This window comes from Phocoena phocoena, chromosome 3, assembly GCF_963924675.1.
Source record: "Phocoena phocoena chromosome 3, mPhoPho1.1, whole genome shotgun sequence".
NCBI classification, from domain to species: domain Eukaryota; kingdom Metazoa; phylum Chordata; class Mammalia; order Artiodactyla; family Phocoenidae; genus Phocoena; species Phocoena phocoena.
In genome coordinates this window covers 26,049,100-26,066,480 of record NC_089221.1, presented here as the reverse complement: position 1 = coordinate 26,066,480, position 17,381 = coordinate 26,049,100, and positions in this window count along the sequence as shown.

Genomic DNA, 17,381 nt, shown 5'->3' with positions numbered 1-17,381 from the left:
TGACTGTGAGGACTATTCCACTTTAGTCCTGGTGTTTAGAGCGGGCGTTACAGTGTTTAGGAGAGGGCCCTAGCCTCTAGTTCACAGGACCAGTGAAGAAAGACAAGAGTTAAGATGTGACCAAGACAAAAAGAAATGTGAGGGGACATTTCCCAGGCCCAACATTACCCAAATAATTGGAATGCCACGTTAGTAAGTCCAGAAATATCAGAGCCTCACAAACAAGTCATTAACCACTCTGCTAGCCAGAATCTGGTTTGGGGAGAAAAGTCGTAATGGCCACATATTATATTTCTGTCCTTTTGCTTTACACATTTTTGCTCAACCAAGATACCACCAGCATAACTAGAAATGTGTGAGTCTTTTCAAGGAAAGACCTCAGGTAAATGACTGAATCCAGTCTATTGTCAATCAACAAAATGTCACCTTTGTCCTTTGGGATGCTGTGGGGTTACCAAAGGAATGAGATACCCCACTTACCTGCCTTACATCTTCAGCTCTCCAAAGTTTAGCCTTGACTCAGAAGGAAGTATTAAAAAGCCTCACTTATGAAACTCTGCCCTGAATAAAGCCAGGTATTCACTTCCCTGGTTCTTCTCTCAGATTTATTGGCTCTCCTGGACCAGGCTTCTTAACAAGTACCTGACTCTGGTTTCTCCTTCTCTTCAGATGAGAAGCGGTATAGAAAGCCAGGAAGAGAAAGAGGATGACTCAGTGGGAGCTAGAGACATGGTCAGAGCCAGGGAAATGTCAAGTCTAGAGTCATAACAATGATAAAAGAACAATTCTAGACACGGAACCATATTTTATATAAGAATCAAATACTGTATATTCATGATAATAACTCTGAATCGAACCAGAACTGGCTAAAATGCTATTTTCCAGGGCATTAAATAATGTGTTAAAATTGACCATAAAATAATTGGTAGGCTCAAAATCAAATAATATTCTAGCAGGAAGTAGATTTTACCATATGAAGAAAACCAGGTTTGCGCCAAAGGCAGACCAAAAATAAGAGGATAATGAAAAAAATAAAAGAAAGAAAGGAAAACGTTGATTTGACAGCAACCGCTTTCCATAGGGTGTAACAGAAAGTAAACCTCTGGCTTCTCACAAAATCTGGATCACAGGAGCTCAATGTGGTTTTTACACAAGACTTAGAAGAAATCACCAGCATTAGGGTTTCCATCAAGGAGGAGCCGCCAGGCAACAAGCCTGGAAGCTCAGGACACACATCACTCTTAGAAAGGCGTGTTCACGCAGGGAGGTGCCTGCACAAGGAAACTTGTGCACAGAAGCCAGCAGCGCGATGGCCCTGCCTGGAAGTGGTGCAGGCTGCTCCCAGGGTATGTGGGCGGAGACAAGTTGTACCAATAGACAAGCCCAAATATGTGCATTTGCTCACATTTGGTTGGGGTGGGGGGGAGGTTGGGACAAAGTCATGTAAAGAAAGCAGTGCAGCTTGACTGGGTTCCCCTGTCTCCTCCCCACGTTCACCCATCAGCAAGGTCTAGGGGAGTTTGTTTGAAGATGTTAAATTGGGATCATACCATGACAACCTCTTGTTTTTGTTCAGTAACTAGGGAGCAGAAACGAGTTTCATTTTCTCTATTTTTGAATCTATGGAAATGTATGCTCCATTTCTGAAAGATTTTCATTAAACTATATTTAAAATAATAGAAAAAATATTTTTGACCTTTACTTAGTTAACTTCTGTGTAGTGGTTATGTATCTGACAAAGCAAGTTCAGGTCCTGGCTTTACCTCTTACTGGCTGTGTGACTCCAGGCAGGTTGTTAATACTTTATCTTTTTTTGTTTTTAATGGAAAAACAGGCCATTTCAAAACCATGAATACCATTGTGGTTGAGAATATCAGCGTCCCATCTTAGGGGCAGCACTGCGGACCCCATCGTCTGCCAATGCCCCTGCTTCTGGGATCTCATGCTTGGTGGGTGTCAGGTCCTCTCTGATGTCTATCTGACTTGTGGGGAGAAGGGGTAGAGGGTAAGCTCTCCCATTAAGAGTACAGCAGGGGCCCCACCTGGCCTGCTGGCATTGACAGAGGCTGCCAAAGTAGCTCTTCGCCTAGGGGAGGACAACCCCTTCAAAGAACATTTTTTTTTCCTGGCTGCTGTCTCAGAGTCTTACCCTTTCTCAGCCTCAGTTTCCCTGAAAAGACCAGGAAGTACAATAGTTATACTCGGAGGGATTGGCCCAGGGCTGCATGAGAAATGAGGGCCATTTCCTATTGATTTCTTACTGATTCAGCCACATCTGGGTTCTTAGAGTAGAGCTATTTAGAGAGTAGACTTGACTGAGAGTGTTTCCTGGGGTAAGTAAGGCTGAAGTGGACAACCTCTTACTTTGTTTCTCTTCTTCAACGATGGGGTCTAGAGAGCCTCCACTTTCCCATGTTTGAGTTCATCTGGCCTCTGCTTGCACATAATCTTTAATGCTCTGCCAGAGTCAACAGGAGCAAGAGGCAGCCTTTCAGACCTAGTCACGCCCAGTCTCCAGCTCTTACCAGTGAATGCACATGTGAGCATCAGGGCTGCCCAGATCCTCTCTTTTCCTTGCATGGTGAAGAGTGCCTGGTGGTCGCCATGATTCTGTTCAGTCCTGGAACCCACATCTGTTGACCTGGTCATCCTTGGTCTGAACGACATGGCCTTGGAAAATCCATGCTGTCACAGCATGAAGCCACTGGCTCCTTTGGTGCTGGCCAAGGTGCTGATCATATGGGATCCAGAACCCAAAAGTCTTCCTGCAAGAGAATGGAGCTGAACACCTTGTCCTGATTGGGTGACTCAGTAACCTGCTACTTAGGAGGGGCAATCATCACCATGCTTCCACGTCTCCTGTGGTGACCCCCTCTCAGCTGGGGTTGGGGAGGGAGAGTGGGGGATAGGTGCTCTAAGGGCAGCACACTCAGCAAGAGAATGCAGTTTTATTTTGAGTAGAGGAACAGATGGGGTGGAGGGAGAGAAGCTTGGGGTTCAGGTTCCTAGTCTGGAGGCCAGGGTGCTCCATGGAGCTAGTTTGAGGAAGGACAGATATGGCTCGGAAGTCCATAGGCTCTGCCAAGGCAGCGAGAAAGCATAGGGGAGGAGAGGAAGGCAGAGATGGGGGACAGAAAGCAGGGGTTGGAGCCAGTTAGGTTTAAGCCTGGACTATAGCAGAAAGAACCATAGTAAGTGAGAGGGACACCAGGACCAGAGGGAAGAATCAGCCAGGAGGAGCATTCTAGAGGGTGTAATATCATGATGGCAGAAGGTTCCGGAGAGGGGGTATTGAGGAAAGTCAAGACTACACAACACATTTTTGTATTTTCCAGTCTAGTTCCACTGAAAGAGATAACATTCTAAACAACTTTTTTTTTTCCTAACTACTTAATTTTATGTTTTTCGGCCACACTGCGCAGCATGTGGGATCTTACTTTCCCAGCCAGGGATTGAACCCATGGCCCCCGCATTGGGAGCACAGAACTTTAACCACTGGACCGCCAGGAAAGTCCCAGAGGAAAGTCTTCCCTCTCTCTCTAAGTGCATTATAGTTATCTGAACTGTTACTTTATAAGGCAAAATTCTTGTTTCCAAGGACTTTACAACTTAGCTGATGATACATCATATTCACTCAATAGAGGGTTAAATAAAAACCCAAGTAGCACAGGTGAAGTGACCAATAAATGGTATTCAGAATGAATGAGAGTTCTAATAAGGGAGACTTCACAAATGAGATGGAGTGATTAGAGGGGACAACATGGAGAAACTGGAATCTGATCTGAATCTTAAAGGAGGGAGCAGGCTTTGGAAAGGTAGAGGTGGGGGGACAGGTGGGTCAGGTAGGAAGAATGTCCTATGGCAGAGTTAAGTGAGGTGTGTTATCAGCAAAAATATGCAGGCTGGCCAGGGCTGGCCCCTCTGTAAAGGGGACAAGTGGAAGATGCTTGGAGGATAGCAAGGAGGCCACAGTGATGTACTCTCCCAAGGACACAGAGGAAAGAGGCCATTCAATACATAATGGGCCAGAGCTTAGCTATGCCAGGTCAGCTTAAATACCAAGCTGTATTACTGACCTAGAAGATTGCACTGTAACACGATACAATATAGAAAATCAACACATATGAAGAAAACAATCATAAAAAGTAGGGTTAGGGCTTCCCTGGTGGCGCAGTGGTTGAGAGTCCGCCTGCCGATGCAGGGGACACGGGTTCGTGCCCCGGTCCGGGAGGATCCCACGTGCCGCAGAGCGGCTGGGCCCGTGAGCCGTGGCCGCTGAGCCTGCGCGTCCGGAGCCTGTGCTCCGCAACGGGAGAGGCCACAACAGTGAGAGGCTCACGTACCGCAAAAAATAAATAAATAAATAAGTAGGATTAGTCAGTCTTAAAAGCCTAGCAAATGAAATTTGGCCATCCCCTTCAAACTCTGTCAAGAAGAGAGTTTTACCCAAATGATTTATAGTCTGCTGGTCTCATAGGTAAGAACATAGTATGGGGAGATGCCAGCCTCAGAGGGCTTGAGTAGATATTCAATTAGATGAGTAAATAAATGAATAAAGGATCTTATTAAATATTCAATTAATGTGATTCTTCTTCTCTTTCTGACTCACCACACATTCTGTTGATTGTAACTTAGCATTCCTTTTAGACTTGCCTGCAGAGAGATAATTACTGATCATAGATGTTTCATGTATTCTAGTCTCCACAACAAGAATTTCTTGCTGTAAAATAATAAACTGACATTCTGGTGTTCTACATCATGACTTTGGCTCATGGGAAAGATGCACTTTTGGTTTCTGAGGGTGACTACCAGAGAATAGATGGTGGTCAGCTTGCTGGGACAAAAATCACCCTTGTGTAAGGTTTCTTGAGGACAACCTTGCCACGGTTGAGAAAGCGCTGTATGGGGCATGATTATGGAATGTCTTAAATGCCAGTGTGACGAGTATCGAGTTTATTCTGTAGGATTTTGGGTGTAGTTCAGGTCAACAAATACTGAGCACTTGCTGTGGGAAAGGCATTGCTGTGTGGGGAGGAAAGCATTCATAAACAGTCTGTGTGGAATCTACAATGTAGTGGGAAAGGCAGCTCCTCACAAAACCATTTGTGATGGACACTGAGATAAAGGTATAAAATAGACTTCAGGAGGGAAGTGGCATTCAAACTGGGCCTAGAAAGAGAAGGATCATTTTTAACCTGCAAAACTAGGAGAAAGGCCATTTTAGGATATGGGAGCAACATAAGGGATGACAAAAACCCCATTGTGACTGAAGAGGGATGATTGAAGTTTGGGTAGAGCAGACATGACCTTGATCAATGGGCTATCCTCCAAGTAATGGTGGTTTGTGAACGGGTGAGTCATGCAAGTAGACTTTCTCTTTAGAAAAACGTTAAAAGATCATGAATAATAGATTTTAAAAAGATATCTGGAAGGAGAAATATAAATTATAAGACTGTCTTAGGTATCAGGTGAAAGATGAGTAGGATGTTAAGGGAAGGTAGTGGGGGTGGAATGAAAAGGACAGGTTCTAAGGAGAGTTCTTAACCTGGTGGCCGAGGGCTTCCTATAAGTCCCATGAGTGAACTATAGGGATGCACAAACCTCAAAAGTTGTGGGTCAAATTTTGTGGAAGTGTAAGTATGAATTGAACTGGGGAGAATGTTCTGTTAGCCCGCATCCCGCAACAAGCAAACGCCAAGATCCTATTTTTTTTGTTGTTGTTGTTGCCAAGATCCTATTAAACATTTAAGAAATTTCTTAGCTAAAATGCCTGTGAGAGAAAATGAGGAGGGAGCTGGAAGAGGCTGGGAGAGTCTTCAGAGAGGAAAGGAAGGAAGGAAGTTCTGGTGGAATCCTTTCAGAATGCCATTCCATCTAAGCAAGCTTCAAAAAGGCCACAGTGGAATCCTCCAGCCAAATTACTAATCAGGGGAGTCCCTAGTCTCCCAGGAACAGCTGTGCCTTAGTATTCCCGCTGTGTTTAGTAACCATCTGGGAACAGCCTGTCAGAAGCATAGTTGAGATGCAAAGGCAGCAGCTCTACTTTGAGCACAGCAGCCAGGGCCCCCGGTGAATGGTGCTCCCTGAAGCTGGAGATCTGAGAGGCTCATTCTCATAACCACCACAGGGGCACACGACCTTTATTGGATTCCCAAAGTGGTTCATGACCAAAATTGGGTTAAAACATCACCTTTCTAGAAATTGTGGAGGTAAAGTTAACAAGGTATGCAAATAATTTTCTGCGTATCTAGGAGAATGATGGTGCCAATTGCCTTACACACGGTGTGTAGGACAAGACCTAGTGCAAGAAAATGTGCTTTGTTTCTGCCATGTTGTATTTGAGATGCTGGTGAGAGAGCCCATTAAATACCTACCGAGCAAACTAGAACCTCAGATGGCACAGTTTGAGCTTCAACTCTGTGAAAGACAGTGTTCATGGAGAAATTGAGGTGTCAGTGGAAACAATAGACAGGAGTGAGTTTCCCTCAGGAAGAGGTAGATTGAACAGAGCAGAGGGTCAATTGTCTATTTTAGAGGGGGCACTGGGGCATGACAGTCCAGGTGTGTTGCTGAAAGAAGAGGGGGTAAGGGTGAGGAGTGATCCAAAAGGGAAGGAGATAATCACTAAAGCACTTGTATCCTAAAAGCAATGAGGACAGGATCTAAAAAACAGTGGGGTTGTCAAAAGAGCTTAATGCTTGTAGAATATCAAGTAGGGAGAGGTCCAAGAAAGATAGCCATATTTTAAGAAGAAAAGAATCATGAAACGGAGACCGCATCTTAATCACTGTATTACCTCTGTGTTTGCAATCTCCCTGCATTTTCACGAATAACTTTTTTTTTCAATTTTTTCTCAACTACAAATCAGGAATAAGTGGGTGGTGTAGAAAGGAGGCTGGAAGAATCAGGGTCTATCACAAAGAAACAAATGGTGTTTCTTCAAATATGTCTGAGACATTTTTTTCGTCTTTATGTAATTTGAGAAGTTGTCACCCAAACTGCACAACACAGAAACTAAACAACACCTAATACATGTTATGGTAAATATTTTCGGCCTAATGTATATTTATTTTGAAAGCTTACCATAGCACGTATAGATGATTGGTATCATCTTTTTATTGAATTCACTGTTGAAAAACAAATTTTCTAGGATGAAGATATTTTTCCCTGTGTAGCACGAGGACTGGAAATTTGTACTATTGTCTGATGCTTCAGAGATGCTTCTCAGTGCCAGTTATTGATCCATGTTGTTTGATGACTAAGCCTGTAAGTCCTATAAAGCGTAAGCGTATGGAAGATTGATTCAAGAGTTGCCCATTTGAACGGCATGTCTTGTCCTTTGCAAAATGGTAGTTTTGATTTTCTCCCCTAGGTTACTCATGCCCTTTCTATAAAGATCCATAAGACTCATCTACTTGATTTTTGTTCTGGGAATATTATATCTCTAGTGTGAAGTTTATAGTTTTAACTTATTAGAAAATGCAAACTTTGTAGTATAGCACACTTCCCTTTCCCCCTTGTTACAGAACATTACTCTATACTTAATGATAATAATAGGCTAATCTTGATTCTGGTAAGATGACTTCTAGAGAAGTACCTGGTTAATATATACTTGCTGAATGACTGAATGAATGGATTAGTTCCTTTTGACCAACTCATTTCTATTTCTGATGTAGATGTCATGTTTTACATTGTGCTTCAGCTTGTAAATTACTTCGGGTTATCTCGAAAGTAGACTGAGAATGAATCTTGAATTCAATCTACAAAACAAAGAAGCAAACTGCACCTACAAAAGAATAAATGAATGAAAGAACAAGACAATGAGTTTCTTTGATTTTTTTCATGGCTTAACATAATAGTGTAATCTACAAGAATACAACCAATGTTGGTTTCATCTTTATGGTAGGTCAAGAAGAAAGATCACCGTTTCACCATTTTTAGTTAATACTTTGAGCTGGTTCAAGGAAACAAGGTCATGGGAGGAGTGCAGTCTTTAAAGACAGGCAGATTATATAAAACTTACTGATGTTGTGACCTTGGAAAGCTAAATAGCTTCTCCGAATCTCATATTCTTTGTAAGACAGAAGCAGTAAGGCCTCATATCTCCTTGGGTGGCGTATGAGGTAAATGAGATAAAATATGTGAAGCTCTGGACGTATGATCTGACAAAGTTAAGTGTTCAGGGGACTTCAGGTCCCTCCCTCCCTTTCCTGTAAGCATCAACACAAACAGAAATTCAATTATGGGAGAAGAAAGGCAATTAAAGAACACTCAATTTTCCTAGCTTTTATAAATCAAGAACATATTTATGAGTTATATTTTAGTGTGTTTACTGGAGAAAACAAAAATAAGAAACAAAAACCAGGCATAAAACCTCACTGTTCTCTTGTATTATCACAACTGTAAAAGGCATTTTTTCATTGGCTATTTAAAATCTGGTGTTCCTGAGTCCTATGAGGAAGCCCACAACCACTCACTCTGCTTCAGATATTGACATTCCTGTGAAGAACAGATATTTTCTATTGGATTATTACTCATCATGACTGAAGTTCAACAGATAAATTAAAAACAGTCACTCCTCAGCCCTGGAAGTGACTCACTTCTCAAGGAATGCTCCCCCTTTACTTCAAGATGGGCTGAAAGACGCCCTGAATAAGAACTGCTCCTTGTCAAAGGGGCCTCTGGACCATTCCCAGAAGAAATTATGGGTTGTCTAATAGAACTGCACAGGCACTTGGCCAAGTGCTTTCTGGAGCTTGTCCTGCAAATTCCTGTAATTTGCACCAGGTCACTTGCTATCCATTTTAGCTGACTGAACAGTTTGAATCACAGGTGTGAAAAGGCAACTGAAGCCATAGTTAGCAGAGACCTTCCAAGAAGGTGCTATTGCCATTTTGACCATGTGTAAGTGGGGTCATGAACTACAACAAGCTCTTTACTTTGTATAAAACACACACACACACACACACACACACACACACACACGCACAATTTATTTAAGAATAATATTGGTTCAATAACCAAAAACAATCTGATTTAAAAATGGGCAGAGGCTCTTAGCACACATTTTTCCAGAGAAGACATACAGATGGCCAACAAGCACAAGAAAAGATGTTCAACATCACTAATTATTAGGGAATGCAAATCAAAAACACAATGAGATATCACCTGACATGTTAGAATGGCTATTATTGAAAAGATAAGAAATAACAAACGTTGGTGAGGATGTGGAAAAGGGGGAACTTCTGTGCACTGTTGGTGGAACTCTAAATTGGTGCAGCCACTATGGAAAAGCGTATGGAGATTCCTCAAAAAATTAAGAATAGAACTACCATGTGATCCAGCAATTCCACTTCTGGGAATATGTCTGAAGATCATGAAAATACTGATTCGAAAAGATAAATGTACCCCTATGTTCATTGTTGCATTTTTTAAAATAGCCAAGATATGAAAGCAACCTAAGTGCCCATCAATGGATGAATGGATAAAGAAGATGTGGTATATATGTACAATGGAATACTACTCAGCCATAAAAAAGAAAGAGATGCTTTCTTTTGCAACAACATGGATGGACCATGAAGATATTATGCTAAGTGAAATAAGTCAGATGGAGAAAGATAAATGCCATCTGACTTCACTTATATGTGGAATCTAAAAACAAAACTAAACAAAAAGAAACAAAAACAAGCTCATAGATACAGAGATCAGATTATTGGTTACCAGAAAGTACGGGGCTTGGGGGGTGAGTAAAGTGGGGGAAGGGGGTTGACTGTATGGTGATGGATGGTAACTAGACTTGTGATGATGATCACTTTGTAGTATATAAAGATGTCAAATTATAATGCTATACACCTGAAACTTATATAATTACAAGAAGAAAAGAATAATTATTGGTTGCTGTGAAAAAAAAATTCTTGTTGCCTTACAGTGAGAATGTGAAAAAAAAGAAAGAAAGAAAGAAAGAAAGAAAGACATCTAAGCCTGAGTGGAAAATACTCCAACTAACTGAAAGTAAACACTTTTCAAACTCTAACGGGTCTCCAGCCTTGTTTTAGATATTTTCAGCGTTCTTTTTAGATTGATTAGAGCTTAAACAGTTCAGTATTTTTCTCTATGTTACGTTGCAAATGTGGTGTTCAGGTACTTATTTTCCAGTTTAGCATTTCACTAATAGTCTGTTATTTTCCACCTAGGTTGCTTTGTGACAGTCTCATGCAGAATTCCCTCCTATGAGGTCTCTTCTCTTTTAGATATATCTTATTATCCATTAAAGAGTAATGAGATAATAGGGGCCATCCAGTGACTATAGGGGAATAAGTACCCAGCACACCCTTGTAAATAAGTAGTTGCTTTCTCCCCTGGAGAGCTTTAAAATATGTCCACACTGGAAACATTTTAAAGGACTGGTTAAAAAAAGATCTTCACTTAGTCTTGCATCTCTACAGTTCTCACAGGAGTTTTGTTAAAACCCTTTTTACCACGAATACATGTGGGTGTTTATAGAAGCAAGAAAATGAACATGAAGTGGTTTTCCCATTGTGCATGTTTCATGCAGTGCATGAAGCACAAAAGTGACTAGAAATGCTAGAGTCCTGCAGGGAAGCCAATGGCTCAGCTCAGAGCTTTGCGGGGAGAGTAGTTGAAGGCACAGGTGCTATGACTTGAACAGCTGCCTGCTGCTGTCACCAGGGGCAACAGTCACTTCCTGGGTTTTCATGGCGGGAAGAAGGAGCTCTAAGTTCCCAATGGGGACCTTGTCCCTTAGGGTAGGAGGAATGAATCTGTGGCCCATTGTGCAGTATTTAGTATGAGGAATAAGGAAGGTTGCCAGCTGGGCCTTCCATGTCCTGTGTTGTTGCTTGGTACTTCATTAGAGCAGCAGGTAAAACAATTCACCATCGATTCCAGACCCCACCGTTTGTTTCTCTGCTCAGATCTCCCATAGAGTTTTGCCTCGTGGTCTGTGGCATTCTCTGACCTCTATGCTCCATGGTCAGCATCCAACCCTCAGACTCGTTCTTCGTTAAAATTGTGAAATGAAGTTTGGAAGTTGGAACAAGATTACCGTTCCAGAAACTTAAAAATAGTTATTCAGAAAATTTCTTACATTGCTTCTATCCATCTGAGTATCATGGGAGTTCAGATTTAGAGATTAGTTTCTCCTAAGGTCAGGCCCAGTGTTCATGTTGCCGTAGTAACATTGCTAATGAAACAGAGTTTCCATGAGACCCATTTGTCAAACTCTGTTCCAGTCACAAGGGCTGGATTTATAAGAACCATAGATTACTTCAACTTATTCCTCCTTTGCAGATACATATATTATTTTATAGGCAGGCATCAAACTATGTAGCTGGACTGAAAATTAATGAAATACTGGGACTGGTAGGCTGGATATTTGAGACAAATGAAAAAGACCATGCTTATCAGTGTATATAGACAGGTTTTCTTTCTTGAGTTCATACAAGATTTAGAGGCAAAACTTTTCCCAAATTCTGCCCATAGACATGACATAAAGACAGATACCATCAGATACCCAGAAGAAAAAAAAAAAAGATATATTCAAGTTTCTAGGACTTAGTAATTTGAATCTCAATCTGTGATTTCAACTTTGACCCCATCCTCAGTTTGATGTTACTAGTTAGTGTGTGATGCAATCTTTCAGAGATGATATGCCTGTTGTATCAGGATATACTCTGTCAAGCACGTGCTTCAGTTTTATTTTGTTTTTTGATTTTGCATTTATTGTTTGTGGATTGGGTCATGCTCTTTTTTTTTTTTTTTTTACATCTTTATTGGAGTATAATTGCTTTACAATGGTGTGTTAGTTTCTGCTTTATAACAAAGTGAATCAGTTATACATATACATATGTTCCCATATCTCTTCTCTCTTGCGTCTCCCTCCCTTCCACCCTCCCTATCTCACCCCTCCAGGTGGTCACAAAGCACCGAGCTGATCTCCCTGTGCTATGCGGCTGCTTCCCACTAGCTATCTACCTTAAGTTTGGTAGTGTATATATGTCCATGCCTCTCTCTTGCTTTGTCACAGCTTACCCTTCCCCCTCCCCATATCCTCAAGTCCATTCTCTAGTAGGTCTGGGTCTTTATTCCTGTCTTACCCCTAGGTTCATCACAACAATTTTTTTCTCTTAAATTCCATATATATGTGTTAGCATATGGTATTTGTCTTTCTCTTTCTGACTTACTTCACTCTGTATGACAGACTCTAGGTCTATCCACCTCATTACAAATAGCTCAATGTCGTTTCTTTTTATGGCTGAGTAATGTTCCATTGTATATATGTGCCATATCTTCTTTATCCATTCATCCAATGATGGACACTTAGGTTGTTTCCATCTCCGGGCTATTGTAAATAGATCTGAAATGAACATTTTGGTACATGACTCTTTTTGAATTATGGTTTTCTCAGGGTATATGCCCAGTAGTGGGATTGCTGGGTCATATGGTAGTTCTATTTGTAGTTTTTTAAGGAACCTCCATACTGTTCTCCACAGTGGCTGTATCAATTTACATTCCGACCAACAGTGCAAGAGGGTTCCCTTTTCTCCACACCCTCTCCAGCATTTATTGTTTCTAGATTTTTTGATGATGGCCATTCTGACTGGTGTGAGGTGATATCTCACTGTAGTTTTGATTTGCATTTCTCTAATGATTAACGATGTTGAGCATTCTTTCATGTGTTTGTTGGCAGTCTGCATATCTTCTTTGGAGAGATGTCTGTTTAGGTCTTCTGCCCATTTTTGGATTGGGTTGTTTGTTTTTTTGTTATTGAGCTGCATGAGCTGCTTATAAATTTTGGAGATTAATCCTTTGTCAGTTGCTTCATTTGCAAACATCTTCTCCCATTCTGAGGGTTGTCTTTTGGTCTTGTTTATGGTTTCCTTTGCTGTGCAAAAGCTTTGAAGTTTCATTAGGTCCCATTTGTTTATTTTTGTTTTTATTTCCACTTCTCTGGGAGGTGGTTCAAAAAGGATCTTGCTGTGATTTATGTCATAGAGTGTTCTGCCTATATTTTCCTCTAAGAGTTTGATAGTTTCTGGCCTTAAATTTAGGTCTTTAATCCATTTTGAGCTTATTTTTGTGTATGGTGTTAGGGAGTGATCTAATCTCATACTTTTACATGTACCTGTCCAGTTTTCCCAGCACCACTTATTGAAGAGATTGTCCTTTCTCCACTGTACTTTACTGCCTCCTTTATCAAAGATAAGGTGACCATATGTGCATGGGTTTATCTCTGGGCTTTCTATCCTGTTCCATTGATCTATCCGTTTTTGTGCCAGTACCATACCATCTTGATTACTGTAGCTTTGTAGTATAGTCTGAAGTCAGGCAGCCTGATTCCTCCAGCTCCATTTTTTGTTCTCAAGATTGCTTTGGTTATTCGGGGTCTTCTGTGTTTCCATACAAATTGTGAAATTTTTTATTCTAGTTATGTGAAAAATGCCAGTGGTAGTTTGATAGGGATTGCATTGAATCTGTACATTGCTTTGGGTAGTAGAGTCACTTTCACAATGTTGATTCTTCCCATCCAAGAACATGTTATATCTCTCCATCTATTTGTATCATCTTTAATTTCTTTCATCAGTGTCTTATAATTTTCTGCATACAGGTCTTTTGTCTCCTTAGGTAGGTTTGTTCCTAGAAATTTTATTCTTTTTGTTGCATTGGTAAATGGGAATGTTTTCTTGATTTCACTTTCAGATATTTCATCATTACTGTATAGGAATGCCAGAGATTTCTGTGCATTAATTTTGTATCCTGCTACTTTACCAAATTCATTGAATTGCTCTAGTAGTTTTCTGGTAGCATCTTTAGCATTCTCTATGTATAGTACCATGTCATCTGCAAACAGTGACAGTTTTACTACTTCTTTTCTGATTCGGATTCCTTTTATTTCCTTTTCTTCTCTGATTGCTGTGGCTCAAACTTCCAAAACTATGTTGAATAAGAGTGGTGAGAGTGGGCAACCTTGTCTTGTTCCTGATCTTAGTGGAAATGCTTTCAGTTTTTCACCATTGAGGATGATGTTGGCTGTGGGTTTGTCATATATGGTCTTTATTATGTTGAGGAAAGTTCACTCTATGCCTACTTTCTGCAGAGTTTTTATCATAAATGGGTGTTGAATTTTGTCAAAAGCTTTCTCTGCATCTATTGAGATGATCATATGGTTTTTCTCCTTCAGTTTGTTAATATGGTGTATCACGTTGATTGATTTGAGTATATTGAAGAATCCTTGCATTCCTGGAATAAACCCAACTTGACCATGGTGTATGATCTGTTTAATGTGCTGTTGGATTCTGTTTGCTAGTATTTTGTTGAGGATTTTTGCATTTATGTTCATCAGTGATATTAGCCTGTAGTTTTCTTTCTTTGTGACATCCTTGTCTGGTTTGGGTATCAGGGTGATGGTGGCGTCGTAGAATGAGTTTGGGAGTGTTCCTCCCTCTGCTATATTTTGGAAGAGTTTGAGAAGGATAGGTGTTAGCTCTTCTCTAAATGTTTGATAGAATTCCCCTGTGAATCCATCTGGTCCTGGTCTTTTGTTTGTTGGAAGATGTTGAATCACAGTTTCAATTTCAGTGCTTGTGATTGCTCTATTCATATTTTCTATTTCTTCCTGATTCAGTCTTGGTACGTTGTGCATTTCTAAGAATTCGTCCATTTCTTCCAGGGTGTCCATTTTATTGGCATAGAGTTGCTTGTAGTAATCTCCCATGATCTTTTGTATTTCTGCAGTGTCAGTTGTTACTTCTCCTTTTTCATTTGTATTTCTATTGATTTGAGTCTTCTCCCTTTTTTTCTTGATGAATCTGGCTAATGGTTTATCAATTTTGTTTATCTTCTCAAAGAACCAGCTTTTAGTTTTATTGATCTTTGCTATGCTTTCCTTCATTTCTTTTTCATTTATTTCTGATCTGATTTTTATGATTTCTTTCCTTCTGCTAACTTTGGTGTTTTTTTGTTCTTCTTTCTCTAATTGCTTTAGGTGCAATGTTAGTTTGTTTATTCGAGATGTTTCCTTTTTCTTAAGGTAGGATTGTATTGTTATAAACTTCCCTCTTAGAACTGCTTTTGCTGCATCCCATAGATTTTGGGTTGTCGTGTCTCCATTGGTATTTGTTTCTAGGTATTTTTTTATTTCCTCTTTGATTTCTTCAGTGATCACTTCGTTATTAAGTAGTGTATTGTTTAGCCTCCATGTGTTTGTATTTTTTACAGATCTTGTCCTGTAATTGATATATAGTCTCACAGTGTTGTGGTTGGAAAAGATACTTGATACAATTTCAATTTTCTTAAATTTACCAAGGCTTGATTTGTGACCCAAGATATGATCTATCCTGGAGAATGTTCCATGAGCACTTGAGAAAAATGTGTATTCTCTTGTTTTTGGATGGAATGTCCTATAAATATCAATTAAGTCCATCTTGTTTAATGTATCATTTAAGGCTTGTGTTTCCTTATTTATTTTCGTTTTGGATGATCTGTCCATTGGTGAAAGCGGGGTGTTAAAGTCCCCTACAATGAATGTGTTACTGTCGATTTCCCCTTTTATGGCTGTTAGTATTTGCCTTCTGTATTGAGGTGCTCCTATGTTGGGTGCATAAATATTTACAATTGTTATATCTTCTTCTTGGATCGATCCCTTGATCATTATGTAGTGTCCTTCTTTGTCTCTTGTAATAGTCTTTATTTTAAAGTCTATTTTGTCTGATATAAGAATTGCTACCCCAGCTTTCTTTTGGTTTCCATTTGCATGAAATATCTTTTTCTATCCCCTCACTTTCAGTCTGTGTGTGTCTCTAGGTCTGGAGTGGGTCTCTTGTAGACAGCAAATATATGGGTCTTGTTTTTGTATCCATTCAGCCAATCTGGGTCTTTCGTTGGGAGCATTTAGTCCGTTTACATTTAAGTTAATTATCGATATGTATGTTCCTTTTCCCATTTTCTTAATTGTTTTGGGTTTGTTATTATAGGTCTTTTCCTTGTCTTGTGTTTCTTGCCCAGAAAAGTTCCTTTAGCAGTTATTGTAAAGCTGATTTGGTGGTGCTGAACTCTCTCAGCTTTTGCTTGTCTGTAAAGGTTTTAATTTCTCTATCAAATTTGAATGAGATCCTTGCTGGGTAGAGTAATCTTGGTTGCAGGTTTTTCTCCTTCATCACTTTAAATATGTCCTGCCAGTCCCTTCTGGCTTGCAGAGTTTCTGCTGAAAGATCAGCCGTTAAGCTTATGGGGATTCCCTTGTGTGTTATTTGTTGTTTTTCCCTTGCTGCTTTTAATATGTTTTTTTTTGTATTTAATTTTTGACTGTTTCATTAATATGTGTCTTGGCGTATTTCTCCTTGTATTTATCCTGTATGGGACTCTCTGTGCTTCCTGGACTTGATTAACTATTTCCTTTCCCATATTAGGGAACTTTTCAACTATAATCTCTTCAAATATTTTCTCAGTCCCTTTCTTTTTCTCTTCTTCTTCTGGAACCCCTATAATTTGAATGTTGGTGCGTTTAATGTTGTCCCAGAGGTCTCTGAGACTGTCCTCAGTTCTTTTCATTCTTTTTTCTTTATTCTTCTCTGCAGTAGTTATTTCCACTATTTTATCTTCCAGGTCAGTTATCTGTTTTTCTGCCTCAGTTATTATGCTATTGATCCCATCTAGAGTATTTTTAATTTCATTTATTGTGTTGTTCATTGTTGTTTGTTTCATCTTTAGTTTTTCTAGGTCTTTGTTAAATGTTTCTTGCATTTTGTCTATTCTATTTCCAAGATTTTGGATCATCTTTACTATCATTATTCTGAATTCTTTTTCAGGTAGACTGCCTATTTCCTCTTTGTTAGGTCTGGTGGGTTTTTATCTTGCTCTTTCATCTGCTGTGTGTTTTTCTGTCATCTCATTTTGCTTATCTTACTGTGTTTGGGGTCTCCTTTATGCAGGCTGCAGGTTCGTAGTTCCCGTTGTTTTTGGTGTCTGTCCCCAGTGGCTAAGGTTGGTTCAGTGGGTTGTGTAGGCTTCCTGGTGGAGGGGACTAGTGCCTCTGTTCTGCTGGATGAGGCTGGACCTTGTCTTTCTGGTGGGCAGGTCCACGTCTGGTGATGTGTTTTGGGGTGTCTGTGGACTTATTAGATTTTAGGCATCCTCTCTGCTAATGGGTGGGGTTGTGTTCCTGTTTTGCTAGTTGTTTGGCATAGGATGTCCAGCACTGTAGCTTGCTGGTCGTTGAGTGAAGCTGGGTGCTGGTGTTGAGATGGAGATCTCTGGGAGATTTTCGCCATTTGATATTACGTGGAGCTGGGAGGTATCTTGTGGACCAGTGTCCTGAAGTTGGCTCTCCCACCTCAGAGGCACAGCACTGACTCTTGGCTGCA